This window comes from Cinclus cinclus, chromosome 4 (genome assembly GCF_963662255.1).
Source record: "Cinclus cinclus chromosome 4, bCinCin1.1, whole genome shotgun sequence".
In the NCBI taxonomy this organism is placed as follows: domain Eukaryota; kingdom Metazoa; phylum Chordata; class Aves; order Passeriformes; family Cinclidae; genus Cinclus; species Cinclus cinclus.
The window spans coordinates 65,722,770-65,737,114 of NC_085049.1; the positions used below are offsets into that span (position 1 = coordinate 65,722,770).

Consider the following 14,345-nt stretch of genomic DNA (forward strand, 5'->3'; position numbering starts at 1 on the left):
CAGCACACAAACAGGTAAAATAATTCACACATCTGCCAAACAAAAATAATGCCCTGAACCAAGGAGACTCCTGCTTCCACCCTCCAGCACAAAACCGGGCTCCACTCCCCAGCAAAAGCAGCACAACCCCTGAAAAAGGGTGGAGAACAGGAAGAAGAGATGCTGGAATTCTCAATCCTGAGATGGGATTCACCTGCCATCCTGAGCATCCTAAGGGTTTTTGTACAGCTACATCTTTTTTTGCTCCAGGAGGGATAAAAACAACATGGAATTTCATTGACATCAAAATGTCAGCATGGATCAGGACGAGCTGCAGCCTGCAGCTCCCAGGGTTCCATCTGGCAGTGGAAAGGATTCCCTCTTGGAATTCTTGGATTCCTTCTCGGAGTCTGGCAAGCAACTCATCCACAAAAAACCCAGAGCAGCCTCAAAGTCCTTCCCAAAAAAACTTAGCTCCAAATCAAAGCAGGAGAGCAGCCTGGGTTACCTGGGCACCCTCTCACATTCCTGGAGAAACACAGGGGCTGCTCCTGCCTGCAGCTGTGATATTCCCGGAGGATCATAGGCTCTGAGCTTTCCCAGAAAGAGCACAAACCAAACTCCAGACAACCCTCCCAGTGGGACTGTCCACCTGGCAACTGGATCAGCACCACCAGTTCTTGGGGGAGAAGAGGAAAGAAAAAAAAAAAAAAAAAAAAAAAAAAAAAAAAAAGGGCAGGTAGAAGACCAGAACTGAGGAATACACAAATATTGAACCCCACTGCAGTGGGTACAGAACAAACATGAATTTTCCCAAAGCTGGAAGGTCCTGGATGGTCCAGGTTTAGCCTGGACAGGTGAGAGGTTCTCCCACTCTGGCACAAACTCTTGCACAACTCTGGACCTTAAAACTTTTCTCACACTCCACTGCAGCCTTTAGGCTGGGAAGCAGTGAGGGCTTCTGGTGGAAGTTTGAGTTTCAAGAGATAAAAGACACCAACGATGTTCTGAGTTTTATAGGCTTGGGATATTTGGAAACCAGAGGGGTTTGGCCAGGATTTATTTACCTGGTTTGGATTCATAGGCAAAAATGAGTTGATGAAGACATTCATGAGAGCAGACACACAGATTTAATCACAAAAATAAGTGATGAATAAATCAGGGCAGGGGTGTGGATCTGCACCCAACAGTGGGAATGCGGGAAAGCATAAAAAAGACCTAACAAAAAGCTGGATTCCAAACCCTAAGAGGATGGATTCCCTTTAAACACACACAGGGACAGGGTGCCACTTCATCCAAGGCAATGGCTGGAGCTGTGTCAGGGGGTTTAGGTCGGATTTTGGGAAAAGGTTCTTCCCCCAGAGGGTAGTAGGGCACTCAACAGTACAAGTAAAATCCCCACTGTACAGCAGAAGTTATTTTAGAACTAAAAAAGTGGTTAAAATTATTTTATTAAGTATCTTGGGCACTGGGTAATAGGTAACACAAAATATCTGAACTGAGTTTTTTGGGTTTTTTTCCCACAGATCAACTTCAGAAGCAGCATGAGGAAGATAAAAGTCCAAGGCTGAATTTCACAGAACTCCCTGAACCAAAAATCATCAACACAACCCCACACTCCTACTGACAGCACAGAATGTTCTTATGTAGAGAAGTCTGAATTAAATTTTCTTGGTAAAAGGGATTCAGGAGCACAGCAGAGTTCACTGTGCCCTGCTGCCTTCCTGGAAAACACTTTCCCAGATCAAGAAGGGTAATGCATAAAAAATTAATAATTCCCAAACCTTCCAAGAGAGAGAAACTGCATGGAAATCTCCCTGCTTTGGAAAAGCAATGGAAATATTCCCAGAGCTTGTGCATGCACACGACAGAAGTTAGACATGAGCAGCCTAGAAGGGAAATGGACACGAAGAGTGGTCCCAGTGTTCCCAGTCTGGGCTCCTCCACTCTCCTGGAGCTCCTTGTTTTCCCCTACAATGCTGAAATATTCCAGGCCCGAGCTTGTCAGGAGTTAAATTGTCTGGTTTAAGGCTGAAAAAAGGCTCCTGAGACAGAAAAGTGATGAAATCCCAACATGTGAAGAATTCCTCATTCCAAGACACCTGTGGGCTGCAGGTGGACATCAGAGCAGCTGACCAGGCACGGGGCTTCTGCCCAGGGAATTCCAGACAAATAACTGGCAGGAAAAACCCCACTGTGGCCAAACTCTCTCGGGAGCAAAGTGGCCTCTGCTCATGGAAACATGGAATTGGTAAAGTTGGGAAAGCCCTCTGAGAGCACCGAGTTCAACCATCAGCTCAGCACCACCGTGTTCACCACCAAACCGAGGCCTCAGGTGCTCAAAATCCACAGGATTTTGGACAGTTCCAGGGATGGGGATTCCAGAACAGTTCCCTGGGCACTCTCCACAGCTTAATCCCCCAGATTTTCCCGATGGAGCCACACAGAGGTGCAACCTCTAATCCACACCAAGGATTCTCACTAGGGAGAGCTGGGTTTCCCAGGATAGTTTAACTTCTGGAATGGTGTTTTTGTTGTCCTGGCCAAGTTACCTCAGTCAGACCACACGTTTCCTAAACCCTAAAAAATTCCAAGAGCTGCACAAAACCCACAGGGGATGAGGCTTGAGGGCTCCGGGCTTGCTGTGTTTATGGTCTGTGCAAAAGAGGTCACCATAAAACCTCACAAAAATTATGTGAGGCTCACGAAAAACAACCAGGGTGAAACAGAACTCCATAAAAACCAACTCAGATGCTCTGCAAAACACCAAACACACAAAGAAATTAGAGGAAGATGAGACTATTTAAATGGACACTGCACCATGGCACTCTGTGGAATTATGGAATGGTTGGGTTGGAAGTGACCATAAATCCCATCCCATTCCAACCCCTGCCATGGGCAGGAACACCTCCACCATCCCAACTTGGCCTTGGACATTTCCAGGGATGGATGGGCAAGATTAAAACCCTGAAAAATCAGCTGCTACAACCCTCAGATTTCCACAGGCACCACCATCATCATCACCATCATGCAGTTCCTCTTTTAGCCTTGACAGGAAAAAAAAAAACAAAAAAACAAAAACCAAAATCATTGCTCCCAGTTTTACCACCAGCACAAAAATTCCAATTAAAAAGAAGAACAAGTCTCTCACCTATTTCCTCAGTATTTGGGAACAGAAAGTTAACTGGGAGAGGATTTGAAAAGGAGGAACTGTGACATGGATGAAGGAGAAGAAAGTGGGAGAAGAAAGTGTTCGCCCTAAAATGAGGGTGAACATGAATTCACACTGGGAATCCTCTCAGGATGTGGGAAGAGGATCTAAAACCATGCTCAGAGACCAGCAAGGCTTAGAAACAAAACCACAACAGCTAGGCCCTGCCTAAGGGATTAAAAACCCCTAAATTCTGAAAAGAACAGTTCAGTGAAGGAGAAAGAAAAATTATAAAGCAGAGCTCCAAAACCTGAACAGAGAAAACATCTCCCCACGCAATGAAAATCATCTACAACTGCAAGAAAGCTTAGACTTGGTAACCTCAAATGTAGGAAGAATCTTGAGCTGAATTATTTCTGTCCCTTAATTATTATTTACACTAACAAGGTCCTGAGCACCTCAGTCACAGCCAGGTCTGAGCCACGTATTTTAGAGCCCTTTTTTGGGGTATTTTAATACATAGCCAGTTACACCCCCTTTTTACAGGCAATTCACACCCCTTTTTTGGATATATTAAATGGAGGGGAGGTGAGTGATTAACACATTTCAACTCGCTCCCAACCTCCTGCACATGTACAAAATAAAAAAAAAAAATAAAAAAAAAAAAAAAAGGGGGGACGGGAGAAGGAGGGCAAAAAAGAGGGATTACAGAAAAAAAAAAAAGGGGGGGGGAAGGAGAATGAAGGGAAACTTAACCAATGAGCTCAGAGGTCTTTTCCAACTTAATTGGTTCTGTGATTCTGGGGAAAAAAAAAGAGGAGGTGAAGGGGGAAAAAAAGGGAGCATGAAGAGAACTTCACCAAGGATTCACTTATCTCTGAGGCCTTTCTTTTAAAACCTAATTGATTATTGCAGAGGGGAAGATGAAGGGGAAAAAAAAAAGAGGGGGTAAAGGGAAAAAAATGGAGTGTACAGGGGAAAAATGAGTGGGTGAAGGGGAAATAATGGAGTGTGAAGGCGAAAAAAACAGGTGAAGGGAAAAAAAAATGGAGTGTGAAAAGTATAAAAAGGGGGGGGGGGGGTGGGGTGAAAGCAAAAAAGTGGGGGTGAAAGCAAAAAAAGTGACCAAAGGCAAAAAAGGGGGGTGAAGAAAAAAAAAAGGGGGGGGAGGGTGAAGGGGGGGGAAAAAATAAAGGATAATAGGAAAAAACTCCCCAAAAAAATGTAGTGAGGGCTACAAGCAGGAAAGAAGGGGCTCCCAGAATACCAGGAAAAAGGGCGAAGCCAAAGCCCCGCCAATGTCTGCGGCCGCGGCCCAACTTCCCCGCCCGGCCGGGCCGGGCTCAGCCAGGGCCGGAGCTCCGAGGCCGCCCCGCAGCTGCCGCCCCCCGCCCCGAGCCCCCTTCGCCGCTGCCCCCGCCGCCCTTCCCGGCCTCCCCCCCCCCGCGCTGCCCCGGCCCCGGGGCGGCCCCGCGGGCCCGGAGCGGCCGGGCGGTCGCGGCCGCCGGGGGAGCGGGTGCGGGCGGCGGGGGCCCCGCGTTGGTGCGGCTGCGCCGGGGCTGGAGGAGATTGCGCGGTAGGACGCTCACCTCAGAGCGGCTGCGCTGCGGCGGGCCCGCGCCGCGGGGCCGCGGCGGGCGGAGGGCGGGCGGCGGGCGAGCGGGGCGGCGGCGCGAGTAGCCCTCGGCCGCCGCGGTGGCGAGCGCGGGAGGCGGGGACCGGCGGCGGCGGCGGCGGCGGAGGAGGCCGGGGACAGCGAGAGGGGGGGAGCGGGACGTATGGCGTCATAGCGCCGCGCCGCCGCCATCTTGGGGAGGGCGAGGGCGGCGGGGGGCGGCCATGAACGGGAGGTCGGGGGGGGTGGGGGGGGTGGTCGCCATATTGGGGAGGACACGAGGTGGGGGGTGCCGGCGCCATGTTGGGAAGGTCGCGGCCGTTTCCCTCCTGAGGGGCGTTGAGCCTGGGTAGAGCGGGACCGCTGGAAAAACCCGGTTTAACGTGGAAACCGAGGGAAAAGCGGCTTAAATTAGGTCGGCTTTTTTTTTTTTTTTTTTTTTTTTTTTTTTTTTTTTTTTTGTGGGACAATCCAGTTCAAAGTGGAAGTTTGCTGAAAAATCAGTTTTGAAGTTGATTTTTTGTTGTTGTTGTTGTTTGTTTTGGCCATGGGTTTTTTTTTTTTTGGTGCGAAAGTCCAGTTTAAAACGGAAGTTGTGGAAAAATCAATATTTTTGTCATATTTTTGGTAGAAATATCCAGTTTAAAACGGAAGTTGTGGAAAAATCAATATTTTTGTCATATTTTTGGTAGAAATATCCAGTGTAAAATGGAAGTTGTGGAAAAATTGGTTTAAAATAGTTTTGTGGGCTTTTTCCCATAAAAGTCCAGTTTAAAATGGAGGAGGAAAAGTCCAGTGTAAAATAGAAGTTGTAGGAAAAAAAAACCAGTTCAAAATGGATTTTTTTTTTCCATAGTTTTTGGTGGAAAAATCCCGTTTAAAATGGAAGTTATGGAAAAATCAGTTTAAAATAGATTTTGTTCCCATATTTTTAGTGAAAAAATCCAGTTTAAAATGTAAATTCCTGGGAAATGTGTTTTAAAATAGAAATTTTGAAAAAAATCTGTTTAAAGTAGTTTTGATTTTTTTTTTTTGCTATTTTTTGTGGGAAAAACATGTATTTAAAATGGATTTTTCTTTCTTTGTTTTGGCGGGGAAATCCATTTTAAAGTGGAAATTGTGGGAAAAAGCCAGTTCAAAATGGAAATGTTTCCCTTATTTGTTTGGTGGAAAAAATACAGTTTAAAACAGAATTATTTTTTTATATATACAGTACAGAAGGGAAATTTGCCCACATTTTGTGCGAGAACCAGGTTTAAAATTTACATTTTTTCACGTTTTTGTGGAGAAATCCATTTTAAAACTTATTTTCCCCCATTTTCTGCAGGAAAATCCAGTTAAAAATACAAATTGATTCTGTTTTCTGGAATTCACAATCCACCTCTTGCTGTCCCGAGGCTGTCAGTGGGATTTGATGATGTTAAAGGCATTTTCCAGTGGAAACAATTCCATGTTTTTGGGACCTAAAAAGTAAAGGAGGAGGATTAAAAACACAGAGAGGGGAAAGGAGCTGAGGGAAATAATAAAAATATAAATTAGTGGGGTTTTTGTGCCTTGAGGTGGAACTTGATATCTGATTCCCTGAAGCTGTTGGATTTGTTTTTTCCTTAGGAATAACATGGAAAGCACAACGGTGACAGGCACAAGGAGAAGAGTTCCCAAAAGCTGCTTGAGAGCAGCCTGGAAAGCAAAATATTTTCAGGGATTTCCCTTCATTAATGAACCATTCGTGTTTGTTTTCTGTGCTGGAGGTCTGGCAGGTAAAAAAAAAAATATTCCTTGGGCTTTAAATGAATCACCACCACAAGCACATCCTGGGATCCCTGCAGGAGGAAGGCTCTTGGAGGGAGGTGGTTTTAGGTGAGCCAGCAGGAAAATCCCACAGGGCTAGAATGTGACAAATCTCAGGACACCAGAGTTGGAGGTTTTAGGAACAGGCTGGACAAAGCCTGGCTCGGGAATGCTGCAGGTGCAGCTGCTCCTGCCTCTGGGAGTCTTTTTTCCTTTTTACTCAGAGTTGGGATTGATGCACAAGAGGCTGAGTTTTGTGTTCAGGCTCAGTTGTTTATTAATTCTTATTTAGAGTACAGTGAGTGCTACAGCATTTCTAGCTGACAAGCTAAAAATTAAAAAATGGAGCATTATTTTGCTCATTACAAGGTCTTTTAAGCCCTAATTGCCCAATTAAAAACTAGCAGCTAAATTATTTTTACTTTTTGACCCAATGACCAAGCACCCTTGTCCTGCAGGGCAGCATTTTCTATCCATTTTAAAAAATGCTACCTGAATCCAAGAAGAAGAACAAGAAGGAAGAAAAACCAAAAGCTCCATCTTGTCCCATACCTATTAGAATATTCTAAAACCCCAAACTCCAAACCCTTCACCGTGTAATGTTACGCACTTCTAACGACACACCAGTGATTCCAACTCCATAATTCAATTTTGGGAGCCTTCTCCAAGGCATAAGTTCAAAAGCAGAATTTCCCTGGGGATCAGTGCCTGACAGCACAGAAAGTTCCAAACTCTCAGGCTTTAGGGTTCCAACAGGGGAGTGGGGTGGGTGATGGGATGTCCCATCCAGGGGTATTTCCAAGGCCATGTGTTGCTGATGGGTTTGGAATGGGCTGATCCAGACACAGGATTTGGTAAAGTGACCAAAATCCCTGAGTTTGTGGCTGCTAAGTGCTGGCACATATGGTGTCTTTTTGGTTTTTTCCACCTCTGTGAAGAGCATCCACTCAGGACAGAGTGGGCAGAGGAACAGCGTGGATGTTTATTTGGGATGGATTGGAAATGAGCTGGAGAGGCATTATTTCCCAGTGGGAATGAACCAACCCTTTCTCTTAGGAAAACAGCTCCAGCACGCGCCTCCCTGGGTTCTCCTGGAAAAATCTAGGCTGTGCTGGGCCATAATCCTAGGTGAAAAGATTGGGAAAAGACTCAGCTGGGAGTGCAAATATGGCCAGCAGGAGGAAGGGAGCCATGGGAATGCTGGAGGCTGGTCAGGAAATGCCAAGTTCGGTGTTCAGGGAAAGCCTGGGGAGGAAAAACGATGGATTAACCGAGGGGAAAGGTTTAAAGGTCCCCGTTCCTGGGTCTGGAAAATCACAGAAAAATTGTGGCATGGGCTTGCTTGGAAGGGAAATTAAGGATCATCCAGTTCCAGTCCCTGCCATGGGCAGAGACACCTTCCATTATCCCAGATTCCTCTGACCTGGGCTTGGATACTGCCAGGGATGTGGCATCCGCAACCTCATGGACAACCTGTGGAATAATAATAATAAAAAAATACAAAACAAAAGGGAGAGACCACAAACAGCATTTTTCAAACATTCACCGTACAGATGGGAAGGGGAAGGACAGACACAGCTGCAGCTCCTTGGCCTTGTTCTTCTCTCCCTCTTCCCAGATTAAAAAGAAAATGACATCCAGTGCTTTCCTTAATGTGCAGGGATTGTTCAGGAATGTGCACTGAGCCATCTTTGCATGGTTCATAAAGAGCCAGGATGGCTTTCCCTACATCCAGGGAGAATTTTGGTGGTGCACTGGCTTTGTTTTAAGTGGCCTTAGCCAGGCTCTGCCTGCCACAGCTCCTCTGGAGCTGACCAAAACCAAGGCTGAATGTGGGGATGATTCCTGTAGCGAAAAGCTCTGTTAGAGACTGTAGTCCCCAAAATCTGTAATAGTTCTAGAGACCTGCTGCTGGATTTTGGATTCCTGCAGCATCTCAGGGCTCTGCAGATGCACATTTCTGGTCTTTCATTTGAATGTTCCCACTCTCGTGTTTAGATCCTTACGTGTAGTTCTCCCCTTTTGCAGGCATTCCTCAGACATCTTTTCGGCTTATTTTCAAATATACATATAAATGTACATGCAGTTTGGTCAAGTTCACCACAGCATGGTTTGGGTGGGAAGGGAGCTCAAACCATCTCTACGTACAATTGATGGGGAGACAGAGATGAGGCTGAAGAAGGGAGAAATTAGGTGGGAGCTTGTTGGCAGGAGGACCGTGCCCTCCCATCCCCACGCGGTGAATGAAGCTGGTTTCACACCCAGATTCTTTTTTTTCAGTAGGTTTTGAAGACAGGCGTTGTCCGACTCCAGTGGCAGTGAGCTGTCAATCCCCTCACGATGGGATCCACCTTCGTGGCTAGACTGCTTTCCTTGGGGGAATCAATTCCCCGAGCAGGCGCTGATCACTCCGAGGGATGTTTAGGATGTGTTGTTATCGCTGTGTCCCCGTGGCCGGGCGGGTCTTTGCAATAACCCCGTGGTTATTGTCAGCAGGAGCGGCAGGGTCAGTTCTCCCCTGGGCAGGAGAGATAAGCTCCAGAGAGAGAATTCCGCAGCTCTGCTCCACTCCCCCGCCTCGCAGGCACCGCGTTCTTGTTCTCCGAGGTGCCCCAAAGGCACAGGCTGGCTGTTTTCCCTTTGGACACTGGGAATATCGCAGAGTTTTACCCTGGTCATCCAACACACCAGAGTCACAGAGTTTTTCCCGTTTTCTCACACCCCTTTCTATGGCTTTTAGCCCAAATTCCTGAGGGCTAAGCCGTGGCCATGCTGATTTTTCCCATGTGAGGAACTTACATTTCTGCAGCCACGCTAAATTTTAATTTGTTTTCTCAGCAAAATCTTATAAATGCAAGATTGATTTCGCCAATGTTCCTTTACCTAAACAAGACACCCGGGGCTGCTCTAAACCCCTGCACACATTTAATCAGAGGAATCCCATCCTGAGCTGCTCTCACTGCGTTAATTGAGATAACTAATCCCAGCATCGATGCAGACATTGAGATTTGGGGAAGATCAGTCCTGGTTCAGCAACAGGTGAAGAGGAAAACTGCAGGTTGGAGATGTTGTCACCTTGTGCTGATAAAACAGCAACAGTTTGGGGAAGGGAGGAAAGCAGCAAGAATAACAGGTTTAAAATATGTAACAACGTTAAAGGGTGGAAGCAGTGCACTTTGTTACGGTAAAGAGCTGAAACGAGGGATTTTAAGGGAACAGAGTTATAACAAGACTCACTTCATGGAAGATCAGTGGGTTCAGGTGAGCTCAGGATGAGCACAGCTCTGCCACATGAATTCCATGGGAAGTGGAACAGTCCTGGATCACCAGAGGCACTCCCAGGAGGTCACATGTGTGAATCCCACAAACCTCTCCTTCCATCTTCTCTCCTGAAGAACCTTGCTTTTAGGACCTGCTGAAGCATTCTGAATGACCCCAGCTGTGGTTCTAGGGGAGAAAAGCAAAACATTAGGTGCCAGTGTAAGAGCTGGAAGTGTTTCCTACTCTGCTGTCTGCTTTTCTGGTGATGGGAACAGAAACTGCGAAGCATGTGAGTGAGGCAAAGGAAAAGGATGAGGAATTGATAAAGTGTGCAGATTACCAAGAAAACAGAGCTACTCCTGGGACAGTACCCGAAGGGCCAGCTATGCTTGGGAGGTACTCCTTTAAATATTGTATCAAATTTCAGGAAGTTCTTCCTGATAAAGTATCTCAGGAGCCAAAACAACAGGTGACAGAAGCTTTCAAGGACCCATCTCAGGCTGAGTCTTTTGAGAGGAGTAGGACCCCATGCCAGACTCAATGGTTACAACGGGAGTAAGACCAAGAGCTCGGAAAGCTCCAGTACAACCCAGTAGAAGACACCTGGGTGTTCCCTGCCTTAGTGGCTTGATAAAATCAGCTGAAAACCCAATCATACCTCACAGGCAGGAGATCGTCATCCTCAACAGGCCCCTGCCTTTCTTTTCTCTGGTGAAAATAATTCCATTTTATACCAGCAAAATGCTCCCAGCTGCTCCTCCCCAAGCACCTCTAGTGAGGGATACCTCAAACTCAGGATGGGAAAGTCACAAATGTGTGTTTCACAAAAAGTGCCATCACAAACATCACAGAGCAGAAATCCCCTCCAGACAGAAATGTTACAGCTCCAGCAAGGTCTGCCTGCCTCAGTAACAGTTTGAACTGCCCATAAAAAACCCTGAGGAACTGTCGCAGACCAGGTTTTGTGTAAATACCAAAGGAGCCGGATCACTCCTGTTGTCCCCAAGTTGTTGTCACCATGCCTTCAACACACAGAGTGCCATGTGGGAGCAATCCAATCATCTGAGCATGCAGGAGCAGATTTATTCCACAAACCTTCTTTTTCAGACAAAAAAAAAATTAAAAAGCCTCAAAAAGCAAATTAATTGTTTACCAGGATGCCATAATTTAAGGAATGAGCATTTTGCCATAACTGTGACAAAAGAAACATCAGAGTTTTTTGGAAGTGGTCATAATTCACGTGCCTGCTTCCCATCTCCTTTTTATCCCTAAGGAAATCCCAGCATGAGCAGCTCAGCACCCACAGCTGTGCTGCAAAAGTGCAAAGGAGGGTGAGATAATCCACATTTAAATCCTCTTTCAGGTATGTTGGCCATGTCAGGACTGAGAAAACTCCAGGAAACCCCAACTGCAATAATTCCTGTGAGTTAATTGCTTCACTGATACAACTTTATCTCAAACATCAGTGTTGTAACTTCTTATTTAACATCTTGGTCTGCACCTAAGAAAACTCTTATTCCAGGCTGATTATCTCCATCCTTCACAGAACAGGCACTTCCTATTAAATTATGTTGGGAAAGTGCCCCCAAGAGTTGCATGACCCACACTTGTATCATCCCGAGAGAAGAAAAAATAAATGAATAAAATCTGAAGTTCAATGGAATTTTCAGCTTGTACTAAACAGCTTTAAGCATTCTTGCTTTCTTTAATTATCCATGTGCTGCTGTCTCCCTGCTGATATTTCCTGTAGGATTGTAGGAGCACTTGCCTATCCTTGTATTTTCAGCTATTAACAATACTCCAACATTCAGCAGTAAATGCAGGTGAACTTTTGAATATTTAGGTCAAGAATTTCCACTAAAGAGCAAACTTCACTTCATGGCACAGGATTGTGGCCATTCTCAGGAATCTGCTGCAGCCATGGGTTCCATTAAATATTTCCCTCATTTTTCTTGCACATTTTTCTCTTCTAATGCCAGTTACAGCTTGAAGACAAATGCTGACACTTTTTTATTCATAAAGAGGATTTCATGCTTGGTTTACTTTAGCATAGTTGTTAATGTATCAGATTTTAAATGTAAACATTTAATAATAATTCTAAAATAATAATTCTAAAAATTCCTCTTCATTGTTTCTCCTGAAATCATGTGGCAATAATTTAAAAGAAACACAGCAATTTTAGAGGACTATATTTTATTTTAAAATGATTAAATACGTATTTTTGACAAAATTATGGGCAGCCTAAAAAAAAAGTCAAAATTCAAGGAACAAGGTGTTTTCTCCCCAGGATCTTTTTATGGTCTGAGGCTGATGAGATGGGAAGGCCCTAAAAGGTTCCTCTAAGGGGACACCAAAAGAAGCAGGACTCCTGAATTCCCTGAATACCCCAGAAAACCACTGGAAAATGAAACCACCACAGTGGAAAACACACCAGGATGGAACAAACCCATCCCAGTGGTTGAACTGGGAGCCTCTGGTACCTGCAGGTGTCCTGGTACCTGCCTAACAACCATTCCTGGGAGCTCTAAAATTTCATTCCTTTTGCTCCTTTAAGTGATAGCTACAGAAGCAAAAGAGAATAAAGAAACCCCCCGGCTTATGTAATTAAAAAAAAAAACAAAAACAAAACACAGAAAGTTTGCAAAACAGAGCCTTATAAAAAGACAGTAAAATTGAGGTTTTTTTCTTCTCGAAATGGCACCAGGTGAGGACAGTGAAAAATGAGTAAATGAGAGAGGAGTTAACCCACTGAAAACTTTATTTTATTTCCCTCTGCTGACACTAATAAGAGCCAACATTTAAAAAGCCTCTTACAAGGAAGTTTTTCTTTAAAAATTCTCCATGGGACCCTCTTTGTTATGGAGATACCTTTTATGAGGAAAAGAGTCCTCAGCTCTTGGAGCTGGGAAGTAACAGCCAGAGCAGCTCTTCAAATGAGAACTGGGACAAAAGCATCCCTGTCCCTTCTCAAGCCTTTCTTACACACCCAAAAATCCACTGTGCTTTTCGTTAGGTGAAATAATGTGGAAGGAGAAACCTGGCAATCCAGAAATGCTGGCTGGAGGGAAGGGAAAGGACAGGAAGCTGCTCACATACAGCTTGAAACACCCTCATTCTAAATGTGGTGAACAATATCTTTCATTAAACTATTTATATTTATACATTATATTAATATTCTAGATATTGTTTATGTATTTATATATTATTACACACACATTTATATTTCCTAATTTTATATATTTTATTAATATTGATTTATACTAATACATTTCTATTTCTATTTTTTTATCTCCACCACTCCCATTACAGAGCATCCCTGTGACTCTCCACACCCACAAACACACACCAACGTCTCCTATATTTTTAACAGCAGGGCTCTGGTACACAACTTCCTGCAGGAAACGTGAGCCAACAGTGGCAGCAGAGCACAGGAAACCCCAACACTACAAAAATTTAACTCCCTGCAAGACCTGACACGTAGAACACCACGATTTCCCTGAGCTGTGCCACAAAAAAAACCCAGGCATCTCCATCTTGAAGATTCCCCTCATAAAACTCTTTGTGGATTTGGGCAGAGCAGGATTTATTCATCATAAAGTCAGATTAAATCCTGCACCCCAGAAAAGTCTGTCTGAAAACCAAATTTTACAGTTTGCGATAAAGCAGGAATAGGTGCAAATGTCCCCCTGCAGCTGTGGGGATTCCCTGTGGAGTCACATCCACAGAAGTCATGGCACAGCCTGCAGCACTTTGAAACAAATCCAGCCATTTGAAGCCCAAACCTACGTCTTTTTGTCTTTATCAACCACCAGGGAGATGGGATTACATGTAAAATCCAGCTGAGAGGTAAAAGATAAAAAAAAAAAAGCTTAATTTCTCAGTTTGGGATTGTTGGGAGGTTTTTTTCATCTGCTGTCAAAGAAGTGAATGGCAACTTTTCGGGTCCAGTGGAAAGCAGAGTCCTTTGCACTTCACTGGTCACTATCTGGTGTGTACAGTGGCATCATACTGAAATCAGAATTTTTGTTAAAGAGAGAACAAATAATAATATTTACTATTTCTTCATAAATATTCCAGAAAATTTTGGATACTGGAACTTGGGAATTTCAACACCATTGTAGCTGCAGTTTACCACAGATGTAAAAATGGCCTTGCTCACTTTTAACCATCCTTTACCACGTTAAGCAGTTTCTGCTTCAGTGCTCAGAAACATCTCTCCCTAAAAGCTTTCTGTGGTAAATGTATCATACAAAAATAAAATATTTGTTTTTTAATTAATTTCTTAGCTGGAGATGCTGAATACGGAGGTTGTAGGAGATCTCTGGCTTTAGAATGCTGATGACTGGAGGAAATAGCTGCGAGCTGCTGTGACCAGAGACTTCCTGGTGGGTGGTGGAGAAGTGAGAACATGAGAAAAGGCTAAGGAAGAGACGTAGGTGCACAGCCCAGAACAAACTGGTGCTGCAAACCACATCCCTGCATCATCAGAGCAGGCCAGCTGCAGCTAATTAGCAGGGAAACAGGAAATCCAGCAGCCTGGGTGTCCCT

At 44.8% G+C, this 14,345-nt stretch overlaps 1 protein-coding gene across 2 annotated transcripts in view; it reads right to left on the reverse strand.

The window, feature by feature from the left end:
• The window catches only part of NRF1 (nuclear respiratory factor 1), a 58,410-nt gene extending 53,565 nt beyond the window's left edge, over positions 1-4,845 (reverse strand). For both annotated transcript variants that reach the window (XM_062492402.1, XM_062492403.1), the window contains exon 1: positions 4,720-4,845. The gene's annotated coding sequence lies outside the window, so the exon portion shown is untranslated. The remainder of the gene's footprint in view (positions 1-4,719) is intronic.
• Positions 4,846-14,345: the final 9,500 nt, after the last annotated feature.